Below are 18,382 nucleotides of genomic sequence, written 5' to 3'. Positions count from 1 at the left end.
GCAGCTTGTGGCTCTCCACTCCTCACAAACATTCCCATTTTCTTTGCCTCGTAGGAAGCGGCTTCCTAAGGATGGCCGGCGAGCATGGTGAGTGAGTGAATGAGTGAGTGAATGAGTGGCAGTCTGCAGTCTCTGACAGACAAGTCAAGCTCTTTTTCCTCTTTCTTCCTCTCTGTCGTCGGTGTGCCGGGCTAGTGGGAGTATAAGGGGGGGCGGAGGCTGGGAGACTGGAGTGAGGGGTTTCTGCTGCCAGGCCGTGAGCAGTATGGAAGGGGGGCGGGGTGCAGGGGAGAGTGTGTGAGTGTTGTAGCTGGGTAGAAGAGGAAGAAGGGGATGAAATGCCTCCTGAACACTGTTCGTAATATGAATTGTGCAAGGGAGGGAGACTCGTATGACCCTGCGGGGGGGGGGGGGGGTTGACACAGAAATGAAAATCACATTTTCAGACATCAGGAATGGGAACAACATGTAAAAAGAAGATGGTGAGGGAATGAGAGAAAGACATTTTAAGGCATTAAAAGCAATGAGAGGATGTAGAGGGGAAGAATAAATATGTTCCATTTAACTGGACTATTGTCGCTGTCCTACGACACAAGCACTAGTGGAGAATCTAAAAATTGACATCCTCATCAGTCCAAAAATGCACTGGTCTCGATTTCAGGGTGTATTTCCTCGCTGCTGTCTTCTGTGTACCAGTTTTCTTCTGTTATTGCCAGTTCAAAGCCCAGGAGCGGGAACCTGGGCCAGTTTGTGTCCATTTTCAACGTATACATGCGATAGTAATTCAACTGCATTATCCCGGTGCGTCAGTCTGACTTTGAGAAACTCGATTGTGTGCAATTTCACTCAGGCTAGCATGTTACCCGATTTAGTATCCAGGTACAGGATGTGACATAGACGTGAGGTGGAAACAAGTAAAAGGACCAAGCGTGGGAACAAGTGTGGCACAAGGAGAGATAGTTGTAGAGGGTTTGGGAGTGTTCAAATGTCAAATGCCTTTTGGTGGCATTTCTGTTCCACAGACGAAAAGACTTAGCGAGTAGGGATGGCAAACAGGAGACAGCACCTCTAATAATAGAGTCTTTTATGGCTGAGAAGTGACTGTAAAATGGTCTCTAAGAAAAGCACCAGCGAGGATTCTGCGCTGAAAGTCACACTAATGAAGAGGTTCTTTCCTCCTACCGCCCTTTTATTTTCAACCTCCTCCAAATCGGCTTTCTTTAATTTCGACGCATAATGTTATACCGTTTAAAAGAAATGCCACCCATACGATGCCACGGCGGCTAAACTCGCCCGGCAGTTCCTTGCATCCAACTTTACAAATGCAGCCGACTGAGCCTTGTCTCTGCTTCGACAGGCCGGAGACTAATCACCCCTTTGAGAGGAGGGGGTTGGGGTAAACTGCCTCCAGTCAAAGGTATTTTCTATCTAATGACAACAGGCACAGGAAACAGAGGAGAATGGCTCCCACATGGAGCCAGTTTACAGGGACACCAATCATCCACACACACACACACACACACACAGAGTCTCTGGAAGGAGATGTTGATATCCTCTAATTACAGACGTGAACCTCTAAAATGATCACCTTCCCTGGACTGATTTCATCTCAGCCTTCAAACGAGCGATGCAGAGAGAAGGACAAAGCAAAAGAAAGAGTTGCTCAGTGAGGGGAAAAACTTGCGTACAGTATCTCCACATGTGCCATGAATCAGAACAGGGACTCGCTTGCCATATGTGACTCAGGCAGAATCATTATGAGCACACAGGCAGACAGACAGACAGACGGACGGACAGACAGACAGTCCATGACCGGGCCAACCGGTCTATTTCAGTTTGAGACCTTGGCGCTGGACTCTGGTGACTACAGCTGCTAATGTGTTGTGGAGCTGCTGACACTTGTCTTTACTTACAGAGACTCAACTATCACGCAAACCTCTCCACTCTGACTAAAAGCCATTTCTTACTGACTGTCAGGAAATGATACAAACCAAAAAGCTGTTTTAAATTATACATGCTTCAGTTAAATTAAGTGCTAAAGGTTTAATTACTGCAGATTGTAACAAATCTCTACTTGCTCCCAAGAATGTCAGGGAGCTTCTGCGGTTTGAGCAATAGACTTCACTTCAGAAATGTTGTATGGCTACTTCTTTGTGTTTTTTCAGTCATACTCCAACCTCTTTGAAGTTGCCTCGCTTTACTTGCGCTTTATTTTGCTCTTGCCTCCATCTGTCTTGACATAAAACAAATCACTTCCTGTGTGCAGAGCAGAAGTGTCTCCAGGCGACACAAGATCTAAACGCAGAGCCAGTTGTGTGGAGCTGATGGGCTTAATCAGCGTTGTGTGACAACAGTTTCAATGTCACGGAAATATCTTAAATTTATCTAAATGTTACGGACTGCGGCTTTAAGACAACCCTTTAATAAAACTTGCACCCATATTGTTCTGCCCCCTTTATTACTACCAGAGCAGGCTTTGGTTTTTTTATGGTGGCAGACCTCAGGGAGTGTCTAACAAGAGTTTATTGTTTGGGAGTCAGATATGAAGTAATATCTTGGTCTCATTTTGAAAATTAGCATGCAAAGCTTATTAAACCCCAAGCAATGTGATTGTTTCAGTATGAGGCTCGAGGGCAGCATCGGCATTTAGCATCTAGGAGAGCTCTGCTGAAAATGATGAAATTCGCTGAACTCCAGCTAAAGCAGAGCTGTAAAGTGTGTAAAGTCTTTTTTTTACAAACTTTAAGACACTTAAAGAAGCCTGTGTAATTATCTCTGTCTGCCTGCCTCACAGTCTCGCTATTCCTCCTCTAGTGTTACGATCCAGTGCAGTCGTCCTGGCTGAGTGAAGGCCCACTCCATCTCCCGAGCCCTGGCTGCACAACGCTCAGCTACAGAATGATGTCATTGAGAATTCCAAGCAGAGGCCCACTCTCCGCTCATAAAATGCCATTTCTTCAACTCAATGCATATGGTTTCTCTATGTGTTTCAGCTCCTACTTCACCGCAAAAGCCCCTCCCTCCTGAGTTTAGTTTCAGAGCCTTTGCTTCTTTTCCCTCTTCCCCTCTTGATTTAGCGTAAAGAAAGTCAGATACATTACACTTTGGAGGGAGGCCAAAGAGGCATCCGCGGGTCAGCAGCACACTTTATCAGGTGCATTCCCACAACTGTACGGTCGTATGGGAATATTATCAGAAGAAGAACAGGAAAACTTACATTTTCTCCTTGTAGAGAGAATGAAACAAGACAGAGCATAGGGAATGACAGGGGTGGGGGTGGTGGGGGTGGTTGGGGTGATAGCTTCCTGGAAAGTTGGTCACAAGTTTTTGGCGCCATGTGCTCCCATCAACATGACATCATGCACCGTTTCTCATTATCTGCTTATGCGGGATGCTGAGCAACTAAGACCTGCGCTAAGAAATGGAAAATAAAACAAAAACTCAGTCCATGCCTGGTCTGGAAACAATTACACCCGGGGCTGATGTCATAGTTTGATACTGCAGTATGCTAAATGAGATGTAGTGGCCCGTTTTAGCTTTGTGAACACAGAGGACTTTGTGTGGGAAGAAAACAAAAAACAAAACACATTTTCCCCCAGTAAATTCTCAGGAACAAATAATATCTGCGCACTAAATGGATCTGGCAGGAAGATTTATAAATAGAGTCGACAGAAGAGTAATTAAAGGGATATGCGGCCTCTTCATCTCATGACATCCTGGCAGCAAAGCTGGAGCTAATGTGTTGCTGTTGGGATCCAATGGGAATGATCAAAGACCATCAGTAGCAAGTGATGTCTGAGAGGGATTCTTTTTTTCTCTCCTGTTCATAACCAAGGAATCCAATTGAGATCGAAACAATCTGTTTTTCCAGTCATATGGAAAATGAAAGAATCAAGTGGAGGAAATGACCCGTTTTTGTTGCCTCAAAACACTATTTATGGTAGTACTGCAGGTAGAGCACTTTGTGTATGAAAGCTGCATATACACTATATGGACAAAAGCATTTGGCCACATCTGGTAAGCGTTGAATTAAGGTGTGTCAATCTGGCTGTAGGACAATCTTCAGACATACAAAGGACAGTTTGGACAATGCTACGCTTCCAACTTTCCCTTTTCTATTCCAACACAACTGTGCCCCAGTGCACAAAGCAAGGACTATAAAGACATCCTGACCCCAACCCCGTCGAGCACCTTTGGGATGAACTGGAACAGAGATTGTGAGCCAGACCTTCTCGTCCAACACCAGAATGAATGGACACAAAGTCACGTAGAAACACTTCCAAGAAGAGTGGAAGCTGTTATAGCTGCAAAAGAGAGACCAACTCCATATTAGAGTACTGCATATGTCTTTGTATACGTCATTACTGTCCCTGTTGGAGTAATGGCCAAATACTTTTGTCCATATAGTATATAATTCCAAGTGAAATGGACTTCTGCATCTGGAAACTCTGTTTCCAACCTTGGGTAAACCAATCGCAGGGAATTCGACAAAAGCCCCCATTTCCACCAAGTTTGGTACGTCAGGCAATAAGTGTACCAAAAATAACCAACCCATACTAACTTCTGTTGGGTTGGGAAGCTAAACAAACTGCAGTTCCTTCACAGGTCGACAGAGGATCATGAGTTTTATGTGTTACAGTAGGGAAAAGCAGCTGTGTTCCTCTTCTTTGCAGCCTGCAGCCTTCTCTCAAACAAAGCTTGTCTTCTTCTTGTGATAAACAGCCACATGCCAAGAAGAAGAAGAAACCACACAGAATGCTGGATACCCTCCGCCGTTGCTCTCTGTGTTGTGTTCTTCATTTTTCTTCTGGTGTGACCTTAACCCTATTTGTGTAGCTGACACATACTACGTAAATAGAGCTACGTAATTTACGTATCCGGCACACAGGCCCCCCGCGGTGGAAACACGGGTAAGATCAGAGTGGAAATGAGGCTGAAGCAGCTTCAAGTACTCATGAGGTGAAGAACAAATGTAGTCAAATGTGCATCAATATCAGAAGAGCTTTATAAAAAAATGGGTAATCTCTCATATATAAAGTACGTGCCTCTGTGGGAGAAGAAGCTCAGGACAAAGAGCTTCCAATCACAAACGTTAGCATTTAATGACACGGAGAAGAGATTTAACCAACTCTGCCTACTACTACAGTTTTTAACTCCATTATCTTTTCTTTTTTTTTGGTGCAGAGTGAAAAGTGTTTGCAGCTCAATGCATTGAAAACTGTGAAATGGCAGAAATTGGTTCTGAATGACTGGTTACGACTGAGGAGCTGTAAACGTCTTTCAAAGTATAGTTTGACATTTGGAAAATTACAGTAATTTACTTTCCTGTCAGGAGTTGGAGGAGAAGATTGATAGCCCTCTCATGTGTATAGGCTGCACTAAATATGGAGCTGCAGCCAGAAGACGGATCGCTTAAGCTACAATAAAAAAAAAAAGGGTCAGCAGGCCAGGAAGTCGGGTTATGATTTTGTAATAATTGAGATTCACAATATAATTGCAATAATTGTAAAATATTGCTGATGTTACAGAAAACATTGTTTTAGTGTTCGGGAAAACATGTTAGTATTTACATTTATTTAGTGAACATTCTTAATTATATAATTATAAATCATGAGAAAAGGAAAAAGATACAGGTTCCCTCATGTGGAACTTTAAAATTAAAACAGCAACTATAAAAGATGACTATGAGAAGGATGACTGAGAACCTTCACAGACACTTTATTGTGATGTGTGATAATATCATATACTGGCCATTCCTTCACGCAACGCTCTTGGTCAATGCCCACTGAGATTGCCTCTAGCTCATGGGGATAGATGGAAACATTCACTTTCCTGTAAAGTATTTGTTTGCATACTATCAAAACGACAGCCAGTATTTAAGAAGCACCTGAGTAACTGTCACACAGAGAACAATTCAGGTCCAGGTTGGCTCCTCTTGTCTTTTCTGGGTGGAGTTTTTGACTGTTCCTTCTTGTGTTTGCGTGGGTTTTCTTCTGGTTTCCTCTCACATTCCAAACACATATGCGAGTCAGGTGGGGCGGAGACTCTAAACTGCCCCAAAATATGAACGTGGGCATCCAGCGACTCGTTCCTGGGCATTTTTATTTATTTATTTTTGCCCCGTCCTAACCAGAGAAAATGCATGGAAATACAATAACACCCTTAGGGTGGAAACCGACGGAGACAAACCTTTACTTTACAACTGAACCGCAAGATTTCTGTGTAAGCAACTGTGAAAAAATACATTTCATGAGACTGTGGCATACGCAAGAATTTAAAGGCACAGTTCTCGCTCTCAGATAGAGGTCATACAATTTTAACATTAATTCTAACGAGCCCCGTTTGTCCATTTAGAATATTTTCCTCTCTATTACCAGGTACCATTATATTCTCTGAAGCTTTTCAGCACAGCTCCTCCCAGACTCGAGCTAAAAATAGGACCATGTGAGGTGACACACTCTGGTAAACACTCACACAAAGACAGCTGAACAATACTGGAAAGAACAAAGAGACAGAATTGACATTAAGATGAAAAACAGCCACTGATTTCATCTCATTATCCACTCCTTTGTGGCAGATTGGTGTGCCGCTCGATTTGGAGGCCAGCGGGAAAATGGCGGAAGAATTAGGACCTTGTGTCTGCGGTGGTTTTGGTCTCAAAAGAAGCTCAGACAGTAAATGTGACAAAGACCACAGTGAGTATAAATACTCGTGGTCGTCACGATGGTCACAGGATCATGACACCACGGCCAGAGAGACCTTAAATGAAGAGAGCCAGTACACTGTGTGTACACTGTGCTTTCAGACTGACACTGCCACCCACTGGTGAGACATAATACTACACTGTGGGGGGGGGGGGGGGGGGGGGGGGTCAGACATGTGACACTGATGTCATTCAGGATGACTGAGGTCAGATGTTTGTGACCAGGATGCAACAAACCAGTCTGATCTGGTTTCTGGGGGAGGGAGGACTGCTGCAAGAGTCTATTTGAGGCCGTGGCAGACGACTCACACCTGTCTCAAGTCACACAACGACACAGCAAAGATGTTCTCAGCACGTCTGTCTGTCTGTCATCACTCAACTTCAATTCCAATAATAATAATAGACGTTACAAATGATTTCTCTCTGCGATATATAATATTGTATATTTCTCCATTCATTCAACAGCCACTTTATTAGGTACACATGTAACTGCTTGTTAATCACATGGCAGCAACTCAATGCATTGAGGCGTGTAGTTCATACCTGGGTGTCCCGTTTGTTAATCAAAGTTTGAGACAAAGGATTCCAATCGAACACTCCGTTCATTTATTCTCTCTCTATTCTCCTTTGTGTTCGTTTCAATGCATTTAACGAACAAAAAAATCAGTCACAAAAAAACGATGTACCGACTATCACAAAAACTTGTGATAGGCGGAACAGCCTGCGGGCGGAACAGCTGCCCAGGCAAGGTTTAGTTTTACTATTTATAACCTCTTTCAATTTGCACCTGCTGAAGTTCAAACGGAGCATCAACAATGAGGAAGAAAAAAGGTTTTTTTAAGCAACTTTTAAATGCCACATGGCTGCTGGTGCCAGACGATGAGCCGATCTATTGGGATTTGCATATCTTGATTTACAGAGAATGGACTGAAAAAAAGAAGAAAATAGTGAGTTTTGCCTGGCAAAAATGGCGTGTAGATGTCAGAGGTCAGAGGAACAAGATCAGACTGGTGTGAAATTATAAAAAAGCAACAGCATCTCCCCCCCAAAAACACTTGTTACAATCAAGGTACAAATAAGATCATGTCTAAATGCACAACACATCAAACCTTGAAGCAAACAGCAGCAGCAGACTACAGCGAGTGACACTCCTGCCACTTTAGTAGGAGTCTGTGTAGCTAAAAAAAAGCGGCTTGAGAGTGTATATGGAAATGCATATACAATTAATGAATGCAAAAGCCGTTTATGCAAATTAAATGTTCTAATCAATGGAGCATATAATCATATAACGCCTCACCTTACAATATAAACATTACAGATTAAATCTCCTCAACATTCTTAAAGGATCTGTCTCTCTAACTAACAGCACAACAGTGGCCAATCAATCACTTTGTAAAACATTTACCAAACACTACACACACACACAGGTGTGTGCAGGCGTATGCTTATCAATGCAGTCACTTTGGAGCCACAAGGCTAAATGACATCATTGAACTGAGTATAGTGACTAAAGGCTCACAGTGATAATCATTGCTGTTTCAATCAGATTCCATTCACCGACGACTGCATCAGTGATCAGAGACTGAAAAAACTGCCAATGATATTGAACTAATCCATGTGATGCTCCAACATTCAAATCAATCCCTGGATTTCATTAGCAGCTCCAGCTAATCACGATACGGTGTCATGCTGCTGATAAAGAGCTGGATGTTGTAACTCCAAGGCACTTAAACACTCTAAACCTATTTTAGTTTGAATTAATCTGCGGTTGTCTGACAGAGACAGAGGCTGAGAATGAAGCAGATAATTATCACGTGAAGACAAGGCAACAAGAACAAAGTGTAAAAACATTACATGTGTAAAATGTCCACCAAAGTGCATGAGTGAGGGGTAGACGGTGAGTGTTGCTTTACTGTGTGGAAAAAGAAGAATGTATATCCTCGTTTGTCTTCTCATCTGGTAGAGACTTTTTTGAGAGGGGTAGTGAGACTTTTTGGGTCTTTCTTTTCTGCATCTAGGTGCTCTCTGGTGGCAATCTGTGCGTCACAGTGCACCAAGCTGCATTATTGGGTGGCTGGCAGTGGGCGGCGCAACAGACCAAAACAAAAAGATAATAAATATTAATTTGCAGTCTGCACATTTTCCATTTGCGCTTTTCCATGATACAGTTCGAGCACTACACATCTGGCACGTCGTATTCCATTACTATAGCAACCTCCCATGTGGGCGGGGTCGTCATAGCACGGCTGCATGAAACTGCCGTGACGTTGTTTTATAAGCGACACAAACACACAATTAGAATCAGTTCAGACTCCATCTGACACGTTTTCAGCATTTTTAAGTCTTTTTATCTGATCTACAGTTTGGCATTGATCGGTTTGATCGGACGTCGTGCTCATGACTCCTCCAGTGACGACAGTCTGGCAGTCTGTCAACGTCACATTTTGGTTTTGGCTCAGCGCACTCGGAACCTCACCAGAGCAGGTACCAAAAAAAGCACCAGATACCAGAACACGCAAAAACATGAGAATCGTCAAGTCGAGCCGTGCTGAACGCACAGAGAGTTTTCACAAAGACGCTCCAGCCTAAATTAGTTTCTCAGCAACACCTTGTCTTTACAACAGAACCATATTTAATGTGCTGCCAGGGAGATTACACTTGAGGGGAAACAGATAAAGGGAGGAAACACACATCAGAAATGCCACATTCCTACAATACTCAAACTGCAACGGCTTGCATAATAACACCATCACTCACCTCTCCACACACAGCTGTCTAATCAAGAGCGCACGCTTTGCTTTCCTTCAGCGCCTTCACTCCGCAGCCCGGACTCCAGTTACTAGCTGTGCTTTGCTGCCCTTCACTGGCAAAGCCAGCGGTGCCGCCGTGGAATCCGAGGGCCCACAGCACAAACACTGCGGCTATTGAGCCCTGAAGAGAGCCTCCCAGCTCGGCTGTCTACACTGGCACAGACCATTGTTTGTGTTGGCACCGTGCATAAAAGGCTGCATTTCTCATGTCTGCCGTTTCAGAGTTGGATTTGAACAACAGAGGCTACGGCGCGGCGACGAGGCGCGTCAAACATGTCAGACTCAGAGCAAAGTTTTTATTTGTTGCTTTCTTGATGGGACGCACAGACACGTGGCTCATAAACCCCCGAGGCCTGTCGCAGTGTGCGTTCAGCATCATAAAGAACACTGAAGTTTTCTTTCAGTTTCTGCTCCACATGGACGTGAACGCGCATTTCATTTTAATGGCCCTCATTAGTCCGACAGTGACAGAATCATTCAGGAAACGTTATGTTATTTTGGGGAGAAAGCGCCTTAAAGTCGTGGATCACGGACAAATGTAGTAAAAGTGGGGGAAAAAAAAACGACAACATTTTTACAAGAAATGTAATATTTCATTTAAACGTACATTCCACTTATATTCTGGTGGTCCTGCTGGAGCAGGAGCCAGTTACAGCTGATGGTCACAAGGTTATTCCCACTCACATTCACACATTCAGACCGCCTACTAAGATCCATCCTGAGTGAATAAATCACAGGCAGATCGAGTTCATCCTGTATTCATCCTCAAATCCAATCACAGGAACCACATTCAATTCAGATGTGGAAACATTCCTGCACATGCATGAACACAATCCGTCCTTCGGATGGATTAGAGACCACCTCGTCAGCTGAAGATTCTCTGTGTTCTTTATACACTGTGTGGCCACTGATATATTATTGACACGGATCACCGGGGCTGCAACTAATGACTATTATATAATCGACTAATCTGTCGAAAACCTTCTAATTCTTTGGTCCGTAAAATGTCAAAAATCGTTCGAAAATGATCCCTTCCTTAATGTTCTTTGTCCACAAAGCAAAATCAATGACTGTTAATGATTTATTTGTTCTATGGAGCAAAGAAACTGGAAAATGTTCACATTTAAGAAGCTGAAAAAACAGCAAGCTTGTTTTAATTCTTAAAAAAAAACAGTCAAAAACCAATTCATCAATTGTCAAAACAGTTGACAATTAATTCCGTAATGGATTAATCACATAATTGTTGCAGCCTTACTGATCACCATGTGATTTATTCATATTTTCATATGAATAATCAGACTCATTCATAATTTTGCTGTTGGGAACACACACACACATACATGTGTATGTGAATACAGGGCGTGAGGAGCCAGATCCAGTGTCATGTGTTCACAGGAGATGCATCGAGGACACATTTCACTGCCAGGTGTGAACAGCCGCACTTCGCATTATACACATGCAATCAGATTCAAGAAGACACATGCTAGTAGCACCAGATCTAAAAACCCCTCTGACTGTGAGGCACCAGGATTAACCACTGCACCACTGAGTGTGTACCCAGTAAACACAGGCTTACAAGGCACCATGTAACAAATAATAATATAAGATCAGATTATCCTTTATGAAGTCGATTAAATGGGAAATTTATAGTATAGTATGTAATTTGTTACACAGAAAAACTGATGGGGAAATGTGCCACACAGACATGGGAAAAACAGACATGGGAAAAAGTAAAGGAAATAAATCGTCAGCATACATTAAAAACACCAGGAAATGTTGAAAAAGTCAGTATCTGGGTGAAACTGCTGCATCAGGTTCCCATGTGTCAAAGGAAAGACTGCGTGTTTCCCCCTTTTTGTTTTTTATCAAAACCTCACATTCGAGCAAAAAACAACATCCTCTCTGAATCTCTAACCAACTCCCCAAAGAAGCAAGAGAAGAAAACTTGGATTGGCTTCGATGTCACGAGAACTTCTGCCCGCGCTGCAAATAAAAAAAAACCCGATCGTTTGCATTTAAATATTAATTGGAAACTCACAGCTGGCCGAACCTAAACAACGAGAGCAGAATGAAAAAAGAAATAATTCATGATTCCCATCGCTCTTGTTTATGTCCTCACTCGTTGGCATGCTGACGGTGACCCGGGATGCATTGTGAAGACGTGAGGGGGGAAACCAAGACATTTACCAGAAAATATAAGGAAGCAATCAATCACAGAACAAAAGCGCGGCGCCGCCATACAATGTGATCTACATTCCTCTTCCTCGGGAATGTAAAAAAGGAAGCTGAGGGAGCGTTTTGTGCAGGTCACGGCCGTGCTGAGAAATGGATTCGAGTTGACATATTCCAATGGAACGAGATATCCTGAGTGTGCAGCTTCCAATCATACCACATTTCCCCGAGACCTGCTAAGGTGCAAGTCAGCAGATCTTGTATTTCAACATTTGCCCCCGTTCAGGCGGGTGAGTCAGGACACGGAGCTGGAGCTTTACTCAGTGAAACAGGAAAAACAAGCGGACTCAAACTCATTATATCCACCATTTGAACAAGGGGTTTACACAACTGCGCCGTCTGTGTTTATTGTTTCATTCCACTCAATGATTCCCACTTGAGAAGATGCCAGGGTATTAACACGGAGGAATTTGGAGTCAGTTACCATCTCTGTGACAAACTACTGAACAGCAGCGAATGCTGTTTGGCTTCCATTTCATATTCACACTTCCAACAGCTCCCTGGAAGAAAACTCACCACAGACAAGAGTGAGATGAAAACCAGCAACCAGCGTGTCACGACATTCACACAAAACTTAGGTCTGAACTCATTAGAAATCGATTACTTGGAAACAATTACTCTGATTCTGCAGTATTCTCAAAAGCACAGTGTGCCATGTCTGCCACTAGGGGTCTCTAAATCAAAACAGTCACAAAAGCCCTAACCCGCCAAACAGCAACAAGTTATCGTGATCCATTTAGTTTCATCAGGAGTTCGTCTTGGAAGTTAAGTCATTAAAAGGTGACGGAACTGAATCTGTTCATTACCATGAATAGAAATACTGATTTCTATGGATTTAAAGATGGTTGGAAACACATATCACATTAATTGTGCCACTTTTATATTTCAACATCCTTAAATATGAATATTCTCTGTTTTTTTTTTTTACTAGTGATGGTTCAATGCCACTTTTTAAAACGTTTAAAACCCATTACCATTACTATCACAGCCTTGCGTATTAACTGATACGGCCTATGTACAAAATTACACTTGTATGTTTTGCTTTTTTCTTCTTTTAATTCTCAAATAAAGTCCACACACAGTAGCTCACACGATCACCGCACATTCTGGTCACATGATTCACACTGTGCTTATAAAATCGTAAATGTTAAATGTCGTTAAATGCGATATCTCGGGGTTTTGTGAACGAGGTTTGGGGAAACACAGATTTACATTTTTCACTATTTTCTGGACCAAAAAACATCAACAAAAGAAGATGAGTCGTTAGTTGCTGCCCTACTTACAACACACCAGACACTAGACCTGATTAAAAATAATAATATTAATACAAAAATAAATAATAAATGAATCAGTGCAGAGAATGGACATTAAATGAGGCTCTATCTGCTGCCCTGTATCCTCTCGGCAGTTTTTATTGACTGACTGCAGGTCTCTGCAGGCTGCAGGGTCCATTGATCTTTAGTCCTGCAGTAACTTATTAGAGGAGCCTGTCGCAGCAACCTGAGAACACGCGAGAACGCGACTGCTCCTTTATGCGGCCGGTTCTGTGTATCACACACACACACACACACACACACACACACAGGGGCTCGTCATACAAGTCATGGGATTGATGATTTAATATGTCTTCTTTTCATTTTTGTTATAAAAGTAAACACGGATGCACCTTGTGAAGAAGAAGTCGGCATGGTTAAGTCCATTTTTGACTGCCACGGTTTAAAACTGTTCCCACGGACGTGATGTGATGTTGTTTGTAAGTTTGACTGTTGTTGTACGGCTTCAGCTTCATTTGTGTACATTTAAACCACAGAAGAAGAAGAAGAAGAAGCAACGGCCAGATGACATCACTGAAAGACTTCCAGTGTCCCTTCACACTGCAGTATAGTATAAATGACGGTAATACCATTTTATTTCTAAAGCAAATTTCATCGCAATGGTAATAGAGGAACAATAGAAATGCGTGAAAGTTATTCCAGTAATGATATTTCCTAAGGAAATCCAGGTAATAGCATGGTAATGAGAATTACTGTGGACTACTATCAGTGTATCACCTCCACACGCATCTTTTATTGTTATTACTTGGCGATTACTGTACAGATAAAACCCATAATACACAATATTACAAACTGATGACCACTCTGCTACTGTTGTACTGTTGAAATGAAGCGGAAACCGTGACGTTTCTGCTTCATCCAGACGTTTTTGTGAAGTTTAATGAATCTATTAAACAAAATAGTTAAATAATAAATAGTTGCAATCAAATAAGTGTGTAAGTAGGTCCGTTTTTAACAAGCACAGCGTTTCCATCAGTGTGAGAAACACAGCAGACGGTGAACACTGATACTTTACTTTATTGGTTTTCTCTGCGTCCGCTTCCAACATAAATGGGCTTGGTTGAGGATGTGGAAATATCAGAGGGCAGAGCGAGGATGTTTGTCTACCCGCCCATTTTCTGAGGTTCCTACAAATTTGCCTGAGAAGATGAAGATGTCGCCAGAAGACTGATGTGTGTGTGTGTGTGTGTTTAACAGGGTGGGTTTGGGCTCCTTTGATTGAACAAATCCCGCCCAAATTCTGTCGTTTTAATCACGCGAAACTTCCTCACAGCCTCAGGTATCAATAAAAAGCAGGAGGTTGTATCAGCGCGGAGTAATTCTCACACCACACCTCGTGGTAAACTATGACTGACATGGAGATCAACACGAGGCCGTATGAGAATGTTTTTCATTTGGCGGAGGTTGTTTCCTCCGGCCGCGTCTTTAGTGAAGTTACAGTTTGATTTCTGGGAGTTCTCTACTTTGATATATTGGCTCGGAGGACCTCGGGTGAAGATAGAAACAACAGTGGGAACGGGAAACTGTACTGTAGGTGTCAACGTTATTCTCAATTTAAGGTGACACCACTGAATTCACGCTGAGCCCAGAAATTAAGACAAATAGTCTTCTGTTTATCTAACAGTCTGTGTCTGTGTCTCCCATCCGAGCATCGCACCTGAAACATTAATAAACTGTACAACATAAAACACAGATGTAGAGTGATGGCTCTGAATGGCTCTGGTTCCAGAAGTCAATTTCCTATTCATTTCCTCCACTGATGCTTCAAAAAAGTCCTTATAAAAAGTCCTTAAGACGGAGCAGCTGCAGAATGAATCTCAGCCATAAAACATTTGATTTGAAGCAACGAAAGTATTGGAAAAATACAAAGTACAGGACGGATGGAGTACATAATTACTTAAACCATAAATAATTATTCTACGCGTGATCTGATCAAAGCAGACGTGATTTTTGCAGCTGTGGTTAGAGCGAGCTTCTACCAAACCGATGTCACGATTTCACTTAAGGGTTGTGGGTAGCTTCATATTCTTCCTGACATTGTGACTAAAACACATTTTTCCTAAACTTAATATGGACGTCCAGCTTCTACAAGAGCATTTACATGCAAAATATTAAGAAAAATATTGTGATAAATGGCGGTAATGTCTTCTAATGAACCCGCTTTGGGTTCACTGCTAACATAGACATGAAAAAATAACATGGTTTGATAAGGGGAATAATTGACATCTTAATTGATCAGGAGGACGGTTTAGTTTGCTTGTTTCCTCCATTTTCACAGCAAAACCTTCCTTCTTGTTTTTCCTGATGCACAGTGCACCCTCTGCTGGACCATGCCGCAATGACTTCAGATGCTGTGATGGACTTCCAGGCTGTGTATTTTGAACTCAAAATATCGACCTAATCTTTTTGGATTAAACATGACTTCATTTATCATAGCTGGAGCCGTGTTTTTCCAGATATCGCATGCCGACCTGGAACAGCTTGGTGATCTCCAGGCTTGTGGCGAGTCCACCTCGGGAGGCAACAATATTACGGGTGATAATCACAAACCACAGCTGGGAGGAGCAGTTTCAGAGGGAGGGACGTGGAAAGTCCGCGACACAGCACAGTCACATCCTAAAAAACAGCCCTGATAATAGGATGAGATCATTTTCCCCCTCGTACAATCCGTCCATGTGTTTGGAGCTAAAGTGGGGGCCAGTGGTTGAGTGTGACACGTCCACTTTATCGTCCGCCTCCTGTTCAACCGCATAAACATCTGTTCCAAATAAGGTGAGGGCGCTTTCGGGAGATGCTCGTTTTCCTCAGCGTCGTTTAAACACAGCTCCGAGACCTCATTTCAACTGTGGGCCGTATGGACACATGGCAGAATGATGAAACACTGAGGAATTCTTTGTAATAAATAATACGTTTATAAAAAGCTGTTGCACTGTGCTCAATTTTCCCCAGGCGGAAGTGTTTTATTTGTCACCACAAAACGTAACTTGGCAACGTCCTCCTGCACCAGGACAACAAGGTAACATGTGACTTGATGGGAGTGTAACACAGGACACAGAGAGAGAGAGAGAGAGAGAGAGAGAGAGAGAGAGAGAGGGAGGACACGGACGAAGGGAGGGAAGGACAAAGAAGAAAGGGTGAGTTGCATGTGATGAGAGCAGATTGTGGATGCGTCCAGCACAGAGCGCCTCTGTATTCTCACGTATACACGATGACTGATCAGGGAGATGCCGCCTCACGCTCCGCGCGGTCTAATCAGCTCTAATGACGGCCTCGCTGGGCCGTCCATTCTGTTAACGGGTCTAATGAGAGCAGGTCCACACACACACACACACACACACACTCAGAGCTCTTCATGAACTGACACGTCGTTAATCAGATGTTCCTGTTCGCAGGCATGAGCCGGACAATCGGGAGGAATGTGCCGTGGATCACGTGCCAGGGTTTGGAAGATGGAGGCTCGGCCAGTTCAGACGCACAATAAATGATAAATGTGTATTTTGACTCCAACTGTAAGTCGTTCTCTCTCGTGTCTTGTTTCACAGCAACAGTGACATTGGTACCTTATCATTACATCATCACCAATGATGTAATGTGACACACTTTCCATGCAAAAACTACAACTGGAATAAAGTTTGGTGTATTATATGAAGACAAAGATGTCAAATAAAGAGCCCACAGGCCAAAATGTCTAGTTTTTTTCACATAAAACCACTCAAAGGTGGTTACTAATCATCATTTTATAATCAAACTGTAGCTTGATAAATTACATCGTGAGGGCAGCAATAATTATTCGATTTGTAATGAGTAACTAAATTCATTTTAAAGTTTGTGTTCTCTGAGTTCAGATTCTTAAATGTGAATTATATCTTTGCTCTTCTATGACAGTAAACTGAATATTTAGGACAGGGCATTTTATGGTGCAAACAACTAACATTTAGATTAGATTTGATTAAATTAGACTTTTTAGTGAATGACAAATACAAAGAGGAATAGAACAAGCAAAGAACAAGACCAGAATATAAAAATAGATGTTTTTTTCTTTCACAGACAGAGACAGGATGATTATAGATTGTCAGCCGCAGCTCTAGACATAAGGTTTTTAAATTACTGAACTGTTGTTCCTGTCTTATAATGTCAAGCACTTTACGCTCATGTATGGCCGAATGACTTGTGGTCAATATCTTATGTTTGTTGTTGTTGTTTTTTTAGGTTCTTTATGACACTGCATCACATTATTAACTTCTAATGCAAGGATGAAAACAGGAACAGTGAAGTCAAGTCAAAAAATCGCAGCGTTTGTAGTGAAAATCTATTACTGTTCAGCTCTACTCTCTCTCACACACACACACACACACAGCACCTGTAGTGTCTGACCATGTAAACAGCAGCTGTAAACTAAAGAGATTACACACACACACACACACCCTCAGTCGAGACCACCTACCTGCTCACATCTGTCCCCGGTCTGGCCCGGCCAGAATAAAACCCCAGATCTGGTCTCACAGGTGACCGACAGCTCCTGCTTGTTACACAGAGGTGCTGTGACCGTGTGCTACACTAGAGAGCGTGAACCTCCATCTGACTGATTTACTGTCTCCACTAATCAGCACATTCCTCTGAACATCAATGAAAAGAGGAGGCTCTCGTCACACACACACACACACACACACACCCCTCTCCCTGCACAGCCTCACTCACAGCCTCACTCTACCTTTCAACCTCTTTCTCTCTTTTCTTTCCTGTTTCACTACCAGCTGACACTCAGTCGCTCAGTCGCGACACACCTCCGCACTCGTCCGCGCTCATTTATTCACCTGCAGTGTTGATGTCTGTGGCTCAATGTGGGGAAACATGCGGCACCTGCATGTTGTAGCTCTGCAAGGTCACCAGTCTTTCCCTCTTTCCTTTTTTTTCCTCTAAACCTTCCTCTTCAGGAAACAAGGAGAAATCTAAACGCTGAACTATAGGACACACAAACCTCTCTTTAAATGATTTTTACTCACAATAGATTAACACATCAGACAGATTAATTAATATTAATAATAATATTATGTCCGTGCAACTCCTAGTACTCAAGAAGGATAAGAAAGAAACAACAGGATAATAATAAATACGATATAAATACTGTATATTTAAATGCACAATAACATACGTTTGGTCAGAAAACCTTAAAAAATGTTGATCAGTGTTCGTCAAACCTGGAAATGATGATGTTCTCAAATGTCTTGTTTTGTCCACAAACCAAAATGATTCACTTTTGATGATTTATTTGTTATCCAGAGCAAAGAAATGAAGAAAATACT

At 42.5% G+C, this 18,382-nt stretch overlaps 1 protein-coding gene across 6 annotated transcripts in view; it reads right to left on the bottom strand.

Moving 5' to 3' along the window:
* The window catches only part of LOC131468233 (IQ motif and SEC7 domain-containing protein 1-like), a 123,396-nt gene that overhangs the window by 26,647 nt on the left and 78,367 nt on the right, over window positions 1-18,382 (bottom strand). Inside the window, exon 1 of one of the 6 annotated variants that reach the window (XM_058642266.1) lies at window positions 17,524-17,623. The exons of the other annotated variants lie outside the window; for them this stretch is intronic. The gene's annotated coding sequence lies outside the window, so the exon portion shown is untranslated. Of the gene's footprint in view, window positions 1-17,523; window positions 17,624-18,382 lie in introns of those variants that run through there. 6 annotated transcript variants of the gene reach the window in all.

This window comes from Solea solea, chromosome 11, assembly GCF_958295425.1.
Source record: "Solea solea chromosome 11, fSolSol10.1, whole genome shotgun sequence".
NCBI classification, from domain to species: domain Eukaryota; kingdom Metazoa; phylum Chordata; class Actinopteri; order Pleuronectiformes; family Soleidae; genus Solea; species Solea solea.
The sequence above is the reverse complement of the archived record's forward strand: the minus strand, read 5'-3'. Positions and strand labels throughout refer to the sequence as shown.